Consider the following 10240-nt stretch of genomic DNA (forward strand, 5'->3'; position numbering starts at 1 on the left):
AGAGAGAGAGAGAGAGAGAGAGAGAGAGAGAGAGAGAGAGAGAGAGAGAGAGAGAGAGAGAGAGAGAGAGAGAGAGAGCCTTGGGTTCAACTCCTACATTCCAGCATTGTAGAACCAATGTGAGCTTCACATGTGGCCACCAACAATTCACACCCCTTTGGGTGAAGGGTGTGAGAGGCCTAGCCCAAAGACGCCCCCTTACTATGGATCATGCACCCTTAATGCTATGGATCCAACAATGTGCCAACCTCACCTTCGTATTCTTCTAGATTTATGGCATTGAAAAGCATTTTTTAAAAATTCCAAGTTAATTGGCACTTACCATGTACATAGACTTATCACAATAGATTGACTTTAATGGACATTGATGTCCAAAATGCACAAATATTTAGCAAATTGGAAAGGGACAATTAAGGTAGAATTAGGTGTTGAAATGTATTCTAGGAAACCAAAAGGTTCAATATTATACATAAAAAGATTTTTGGAGATTGTAAACACTTTAATAAGTTTTCATTTTTGAAATGAAACATAAATTCAACCACTCACACTTATTGCCTACTTCCAAGTCTATTGCTCTTCTTAACTTGTTTATATTGGCTCCATAGCGTCGAAGGTAGAGATCAAATAGATTGCTAATATGCAAATCAAGCTAGGAAGAATGAGAATTCCATGATGATACAAAACAATAATTGATGCTAACAAGGAGAGATATCAAAGAGAATAGAATAAAGAACAATATTTCTTGATAAAAGAATCCAAAAACACCACTCATCTTTTATTAGTCTAGTTAAACATATTATAAAACATTCTCTCTACAAATTATTGTATGGAATAACTAACTAAAGAAAATCATCGAAAAAGCAAGAAAATTGATGAACCAAATAGTATATTTAAAATTTTATTAATTAATTGTAAATAATCCTTGAATAGTTGAAACTCATTATTTAAAAGCTATGATAATGAATATTTTAAAAATTTTGATTTCAAATCTTAAAAGAACAAAGTATGATGTGTCATATGCCATGCATTAATACTCTCCTAAATTAATTAAATTTATAATATCTTATCATAAACATTGATATCAATTTAACAAAACAATAAGATGTGCATTTAGAGCATCTAATGGATTATATAAAATGGGAAATTAAATGCCTTGATTGCTTTGGTGCTTTTACTTCATCTTGCAGGTTGGTAGCAATCTTTTTGGAACAAACAACTTTAGTTGTCGACTTTTAGGATACAAAATATTGGGAAGAGCACTCTAGTACTTAAATATTTGAAATGTCAAGGTATAAAAATACGATACTACTTAGATATGATTAGAAGTGAAAAGATGCATCAATTGTCAAGATTTATACTATCTAGAGAAGGTATCCAAATGGACAATCAAAAGGAGTTGCAATCAAACAATTTCTATGAGCTAAGCATCCTAAAAATTGCAAAACTCCTTCAAAGTGAGGGACATTTTAATATTCACCTTGAGAAATAAACATATGTTAACCCCAAGTCAAGAAGGCGGAAAAATGAATGAAAAAGCGAAAAAATGATGAAAAAAGAGCAAAGACACGCAGGCGGTCTCTAAAGCTAAGCTGGGGCCAAAAGCGTAATTTTAAATGAAAGGCGCCTTAAAAAAAACTCTAAAAACTTGTGTAAAAGAGTGCCATGCTCCCTCTTGTGCCAAGTGTAAAATATTAGACGGGTGTAGACTAGAGGCATAAGGCTAGAAGAGGAAATAGAGAAAGAACGTTGCCACAACGGTCGATCATGTAAAAAAGGGATGGGTGCCCATGGGATTTTAGGGCTTGTATATAAAGTTCAAAAAGTGAATGAAAGCTCAATCTTTGGTGTGGCTAACAAGAGTTCTCTTCTTCTTCTCTTCTTCTATTCTCCTTGCTTGTGTGTGCTCTTGAGAGAGGGAGTGTGAGAGAGTGAGTGTGTGGGAGTGAGGGATCAAGAGGGTGAAGCTCTTCACCACCTCCTCTTCTCTTCTTCTCTTCTCTTCTCTTCTCTTTTCTCGCGCGCGCGGCTATGGTGGATGGAGCTTGGAGATGGAGGATGCTTGAGAATGCTTGAGCTAGCATCTAGGATCGTGGAGCTACCAGTGTGTGCGAGAGAGGAGGCAACTCATATCGGCATCAAGGTAAGCTCACTATACTCGTAGGATCAACGGCGCATCGACTAGGTGAGAGATAGCCATTAGAGCTCGCTTGAAACGCTTGAAACAATAAGTGGTCCATGGATCTTGGCGGTTGAGCGTGAGCTCCCTCTACATTTTTAGTTCCGTTGCCAAGACCAACGGATTCAAGCTTGAGCGCTTGCGCACCTCATATCGAGCATCGAAGTAAGGGATTCATCCCCGAAATGGAGCTTGAGATAGGTAGAAAGTTTGGGTGTTTTGATCTTTGAAACAAGTATTTTTGGTGGGTTAGTTTGTTTGATGATTAGAAAACATGGAGAAATCATTTCAATTTGTTGCTTTCGATTCTTGTTGCATTTAGTGTAGGATAGGATTAGAAAATTGAATCGGGAAAGGGTAAGGTTTACCATGGCAAAACAGGGCATAAATCATGCAAAAAATGACAAAAAGCTTGCTTGGGATGCTTAATGTCGGCAAGTGAGTGATTGGGAGCATCAAAACCGTACCTGGGAAGGAGTTTAAGAGCCAAGAGGCCAAGGGAGAGCTCATTTGCAACCATTGCAGTGTGAGAGAGAGAGAGAGCCCCCACAAAGATTTGATTCGATCGCGTCATCGGAGAGCCTACCGCTCACCTCAGGTATACCAATCACTTCCCTTGGCACCCTAGTTAGGATCTGGAAGTTTATGCTTGGAGTGACTGTCTAAATCGTAAGATTTGATCGAAATCGTCGTCGCACTGCATTCATCGCGTTGCGTTTAACCCGTCTGAGCGACCGTTTCTGGGCCGAGTCCCAGAATCGGCCCTCGGCCCTTGCCATTCGGCTGACTCGGCCCGAAAATCCTAATTGGCCCTCGGCCGGCCCTCGATCTGTCCGAGTGACGCCACTCGGTCCCATTCTACTCGGCCTGTCCGAGTGACGACACTAGGCCCCATTGACCAACTCGGTCCTCAGCCCAAGACCCGATTCGGCCCTTGGCCCATTCGAGCGACCCCATCTAAACGACAAGACTCAGCCCTCGGCCCGCGAAAAGTTCAACCCTTGGACCAGTGTGATTCGGCCCTCGGCCCGTCCAAATCACCGACTCGGTCCCTGCAATTCGGACCAGTTGGGTCGAGTGTGAATTTGTCTCAAATTTTCAAAAATTTGATCTGACTCGGCTAGAGCTCAGCAGCGCAAACTGTCGCAAGTCCTCCTGACGCTCAGAACTTGATTCTGGTGCACGGAATAGACAAAATCATAAGGCGCAGCTGCTTAGCAGCTTGAGTAGGCTGTCGCAAGACCTAGAGACCTAGAGGCAACGCTGAGCCATAAAACCTTGATTGGACCCAAAAACGAGCAAGGCAACGTAACAGAAAAACCCTAAACCCTGTCAAGATAGCCAGAGAATTGATCGACAAAGCCTATCAGGCCCAAAATGAAGCAAGAGTACGTAAGCTTGAGATTGTTTGCCGCACTCACCTTGAATTTCCATACTTGAAGTACACTTAAGGAAAATTGAAAGCCCGATTGAGCACAAGTGCATTGGAAAGAACACACACACTGAGTGGAGATAAATTGAGGATTGTATTTAATAAGTCAAGAAACTCACTCAGATAAACCACTCAAGGAACCCATCAATAGGAGAGGACCCAAAGACGTAGACAAACCGTCAACACGCGAAGTAGGACCAAACAAGCGGCGCCAACAAAATGGATTTGACAAACTCGACTATGGCAGAAGAAAGCTCAGACCGCAGGTCTAACGAGGAACTCGACTTAGGTGTCTTCCCAGAGGCTATTCAACAGCTGGTCAGTAGCTACGATGCGCACACCCAGAATGAGCACCGCCGCAGGACAGCAGATGCTATCATCGCAGACTTAGAAGAAGAGAGAAAGCTAGCCCACAAGGCATTGCAAAGCATAGTCGAATACAATAGAGACCAGCAGGCTAGCAGCCAAAGGCAAAGCACGGAGTTGTGTGAGGTGCAACGGGTGCTGAACTTAGCCGGCAGAAACCGAACGGATCACGAGAGAGCCCTAGAAGGAAACTTAACGCTAAGCAAGCTTCTTATGAAGCGATTGCTAGACAACACAACAATAGAGCAAAGTGCCGCACCATTGGCGACATCACTGCTGGCAGTATTAGGAGCAACCCAAGGCTCTAAGAGCCAGTCTAAAATCCCAATAGTCGCAAAGCAGCTCGACAAGTACCAACCCCACAATGATCCATGCAGCTTTGTAGAGCAGTTCAAGCAAGTCTGCGAAGCCAATGGCCTGAGCGACCTGACTCATTGCTCTCAAGCGTTCGGACTCTGCTTAGGTGATAAGGGTATGACTTAGTATATAAGCTTAGATGCCGCAGAGCGAGCCAACTTCAATGGCCTCAAGAATCTCTTCATCAAGAGATTTGCCGAGCTTGGATACTCCGACAATCTGCTAGTATGATTGATGAATATCAAGCAGAAAGAGGACATTCGCGATTACGTAACCCACGTGAGGAGTCTCTTCAAGAGAATCCCTACGGGTGAACGACCGACTGAAAGAGCAGTTTCAACTGTGTTCATCAGCGGAATTTGAAACGAGAAACTGTATAAGGCTTTGGCAGGCAACTCGAGCTTGTAGCGAGACGCGCTAGCTAGGGTTTTTGAGGAAGCCATCAGAGTTGACAATCAGCTGAAAGAGCGGAGGTCCAAGAGCTCAAACTTAGAAGAAACCAACTCGCGAAGTTCAGAGAGAGCGTCAGCCTCTAGTAAATAATCAGTCCCATCATCCCAAGATAAGGGGAAAGCCACGGAGACAAACCAAGACTTGGCTGATGTCAAGATGGAGATAGCCAAGCTGCAAGACATATTGAGACGACCAACGTGCCCTTACATCCAATGCGTGTACTGTGGCGGAAACCACTTGCCAGTCGAGTGTCAAGACCCTAAGTCGAGACCTTGTGCTAACTGCGGCAGGTTCGGTCACGACGTCGCGCATTGCAGATTGCCGAGAAGACTTCCGTACTCGTAACCATATGGCCAGCCTTACCTAGCAAACAATTGCCGAGAAGACTTCGGTACTCGTAACCATATGGCCGCAGCCACTCTTCGAAAGGGGAGCCCCATTGGCCCTTCCTGCACCTAACGGCATTATGCCGGCTGTTCCTAGGATGGACATAAACCCTACAAGTATACCTAGATCGCCTCGTCCCTATGTGACTCATTCACCGAGTGACGCTCCAGTCCACTACGTGGAAGAGCCAAATGAGGAAGAGACTTACGTATACCCTTACGTCTCTCACGACGACGAGGGCAATACAGTCCTTATGAACTATCGACCAATACCGGTGATGGCGTTAGGGAGAGGACGAGGTAGGGGCCTAGGAGGGCAGACGCAGGATCCAATCATCTGTTGGACTTGTGGTCACCCAGGTCATGTCTCATCACGTTGCCTTGAGAGGGAGCAGCAAAACAGAGACAAAGCTGACCTAAGGTGCCTTGAGTGCGGAATCACTAATCTCTTCGTTGATTGCCCAAAGCGGAAACCTTTTTCAAGTTCAGCCAACGTACCATTTGTCCCATTGGGGCTGTTGGTGTCGAGAACCTCGATGGGGAGACCACACCTATCCCATTGCAGATCATGACCCGTGCCCAGACGAAGCAGGCTGGCATATCACTGCTAGAACCTAGCAACCTCGATGCAGCCTCGATAGGGAAGAAGAGCTGCGGGCAAAGAAGGAAGAGGTCGGAAGCTAAGATTGTACTGAAAACTGAGAGTGCTACAACTCTGCCTGTTGAAAAGAAGGTCACATATGCAAAGGTAGAAACTTCAGCCCCTAAGATGGCCGAAAAGGGAAGTGCCAAGGTAGGGGAATACCCGCATCCGAAGCGCCAACTAAAGGCCATAGAGAAAGTGAAGAACTGGGTGAAAGAGACCCAAGAGCACTCAAGGGACACTGAGCCCATCCTAGAGGACGAGATCGATGATCTCCCCAGCATAAGCACGCCAGTCTCACCCCCTCAACCAAAGTTAGGAGATGCGACCGCACCACAAGCAGCACCGCTTAGGCCAAGCCTTGATGCTGCAAGCCCGTAAATCAGTCACGGCCATTGGCCAGGACAATCCGGTTTAGGAGAGAGACGAGCAGCCAACGACCTTCTTACCATGCTAGTGACCAACCTTGTGACGTTAAGCTCGGGAGACCTGCTTAAGCAACATCACACCCTATGGCAAGACCTGAAGCAGTGGGTTGAGGGGTCACGAAAACAAGCTGTTGATCTGCACGACCATGATGCAGAAACACAAATACAGAGTCTAATGGTGCACTCTGTGCCAAAATCCTTGCACGTTAATGCTTTCTGGAAAGGCACCGAGATGCATGCAGTATTACCGATCCTAGCCCTAGGCGACACGACGAGAAAGGGAATCGTAAACACGCAAGCTAGGGTTAGTGTGCTGAGCCACGTAGTACTTCAGACTTGGGAAAATCCACCTGTCGAGACCGCTCGGTTTAATGTCACACTAGCAAACGGCATGAGAGTGAAGCCATTCGAGGTACTTAAAACTGGCCAGTGAAAATCACAGGTGTCCAATTCTCTGTCGACTTTATAGTCATGAAGGGAGTGGACTACAATATCCTATTAGGCCGACCCTAGATGCGCAATGCTAGAGTTATCGAAGATTGGGATAACTGCTTGATCTTCCTAGGCAACAGAACGGAAGCTGTGAGGGTAAAGATGGACACTTGGAAGACCTCACCAGTTGACTTGGATGCCATCTCCACGATGCTCAAAGGTAACGCTCAAGTCAATAAGTCTTATGGGCCCTTGACCAAGTATATCCCATGCCCAGAGGATGAGCGAGATTGGATGCATGTCCTTGCTACAATCGACCTGCCGTTCTCGGATCATGAGGCATATGAGCAAGCCATCAAGATGATGGGCAAGTCTAACGGCACACCCTCCGTACCAGTTTGCATGATGGCAGGAATCCTTCGTGGGAGACCTAAGCCCGTCACCTTCCAAGTGCCAAACAACAAAAGAAAACTCTAGGAGATTCTAGAATACTTAATGGACAAGCTAGCTAACAATCCAGCAACAAACTTCAAACCACTCCAGGATCTCTTAGACGAATCCAAGTGGCAATGAACCAGGGTGCATGACTTAAACCTCATGTACAACTGGGCCCTAGTCCCTGATCAACAACAAGAGATATACCAAGCCTTAGGAGACGACGAGCAGTCTGACGCAGAGGACTCTAATGACGAGTACGAAGACTACCAATCCTTTAGTGACGAAAGTGAGGGTGAGATAGATACCGTAGAATATGACACTGAGAGACATGAATAGAACAAATACGGGCAGACTCCAAGTCACACAAAAAGAGTGTCTTCAAAATAGAGCGAGGGGTCATACGCATGGATTGTGATCGCGCCTGGTTAGAACACATAGGAGCCATAGACTTTGAGCAAGCAGGCCTAGCCCAACCGGGAACAACACCAGTGCTTAGGACAGAATCACCATCTGAACTGCGACCACCAGGGGAGACCACCTCTTCTAGCGAAGACGAGGAGTTCGACTCTAAGTCGAAGGTAAGTTCGAATAGCGATCCAAAACTACCTTGGCCACCCAAGACCCGACGCACCAAGGGGGACCTGCCCGTCCACCTAAGGCATAGACGACTGAAGCAGGAAAGGGCGAAACAATCCAGGGACACACGAACATACGAAAAACGAAAACCGCGGGACCTCCCTAAAAGATTTATGAAATTCAAGAAAGGAGATAGGGTAGTGATCCTGTTGGGTGCCAAACGATAAGGGCAAACGAGCGAACCAATCGAGGAACCAGCCAAGGTCAAGGAGGTGAACCTAGCCCAGAAAGGGGAGACACCCGGACCAACCTTCATTGCCGATGACTTGATTGAGAAAGAAGAAATGAGTCTTGTCGCTCTCTTGCGAGAGTAAGCAGACGTATTCACTTGGTCCTTGGAAGAGCTCAAAGGGGTAGATTCGAGTGTAGTGACTCATAATATACCCATGACACCAGACGCAATGCCGGTGAAGCAATGACCGTACCCTATGAATCCAAAACATGCTCATGCTGTCAAGGAAGAGATTAATAAGCTGATGAGAGCAGGATTCATTTATGAAATTGAGCACACAGACTAGGTATCACCCATAGTCATCATGATGAAGAAAAACGGAAAAATTAGAGTGCGCGTCAATTACAAGAAGGTGAACGCTACTAATAAGAGGGATAATTACCCATTGCCATACGCCGAGCACATGCTTGAAAGAGTGGCCGGCAAGGAGGCCTACAATTTTCTGGATGGCTTCTCAGGATACAATCAGGTGCAAGTGCATCCTGCCGACAGGCATAAGACTGTCTTCGTCACTGAGTGGGGCGTCTTTGCTTATATAGTTATGCCTTTCGGGTTGACTAATACCCCTGCCACTTTCCAACGCCTCATGTGCACCATATTTAAAGACATGCTTCGCAAAGAGTTGGAAGTCTTTGTCGATGACCTCTGCGTTCACTTGACCTGGATGAAACACTTAGACAAACTCCAAGCAGTCTTGGAGCAGTGTCGCCTATATCGTCTCTCCTTGAACCCCTTAAAATGCCAGTTTTGAGTGAAGCATTGATGCATCCTAGACCACGTGGTGTCGAAGAACGGCATTACCACTGACTTCTCGAAAGTCAGGGTTACTGTTGACCTTCCACCCCAATCAACTATAAGGGAGTCCAATGCTTCTTAGGCCATACGGGATACTATCGGCGGTTTGTGCTGAATTACGCGTTGATGGCCAGACCTTTATACAAGCTGTTGATTGTCTTTGAATGGACTGAAGCATGCCAACAAGCATATGAAGAGTTGAAGAAGGCTCTAACCAGAGCACCAATTCTACGAGCCCCAGATTGGACTATTACCTTCCATGTGCATATCGATGCTTCTAAATTTGTTGTGGGGACAGTGTTGTGCCAACCTGGAGAACACAACCTAGACAATCCAGTGAGCTTTGCTAGCAGACAACTCACTGAGATGGAAATGAACTACTTGACGACAGAAAGAGAGGGCTTGTCCAAGGTGTTTGCTGTGAAGAAGTTCCAACATTATCTATTGGCTACACCCTTTACCTTTTTCGTGGACCATCAAGCCTTGCTATATCTAGTAAATCAACCTTGCGCTACACGACACATAGCTCGGTGGCTCCTACTTTTGGAGTTTGACTTCTCCGTGGTTGTACGGAAGGGAAAACAACACTACATGGTTGACCATATGTCACGCATCCCCACAGGAGAAGCCGTTGGAGAAGGCATTGCCGATGAATTGCTAGACGCCCATCTCTTTAACCTTTCCAGCAAGAGATTTATTCAAGGCCGATCTAACGCCATATTGGGCAGATGACATAGTCCAAGTTGTTGAGCACGGACTACCTAAGTGACCGATAGAGAAGGCAAGACTTAGGCGACTCATTCTCAAGATCCAACCCTACCAATCGATAGCAGGCCAGCTGTATTGCCTAGGGCAAGATGGATTGCTGCGCAAATGCGTGTGCAAGCATGAGATGTACGACGTGCTCTTAGAGGCACACAACGGAATTGCTGGTGGACACTTTAGCGGAGACACGACGGCCCGCAAGGTGCTGCAGTCTCAACTATGGTGGCCAACGCTGTTTCGTGATGCAGCATGATTTGTTAAGCATTGTGACAAGTGTCAGCGGAGGTCCTAATTCACAAGGATCAAATGGAGTTGACCCCAATCATTGCACAACAACCCTTCGAAAAATGGAGAATCGACTTCATAGGACCCATTAGCCCCACTACACAGTATTCGCAGGCCAAATACATCATTGTGGCCACAAACTACCTAATGAAATGGGCAAAGGCGAGAGCAACACGAAAGAACGATGCTCGAACAACCGTCAAGTTCTTGTGGGAGTAGGTAATCTCACGATTCGGCTGCCCCATCGAACTAGTCAGTGGCCAAGGCACACACTTCATCAATGAAGTGATAGCGCATCTCCTATCCACCTTCCTAATTATCCATCAGAAATCCTCTCCATACTACCCTTAAGCAAACGGCCAGGTAGAATCCATGAATAAGATTCTTGTCACCGTCCTGACCAAGGTAGTCTCTAC

The sequence above is a fragment of the Lygodium microphyllum genome, chromosome 19 (assembly GCF_053477565.2).
Source record: "Lygodium microphyllum isolate KBCC chromosome 19, Lygodium_microphyllum_v1.1.10, whole genome shotgun sequence".
Classification (NCBI taxonomy): Eukaryota; Viridiplantae; Streptophyta; class Polypodiopsida; order Schizaeales; family Lygodiaceae; genus Lygodium; species Lygodium microphyllum.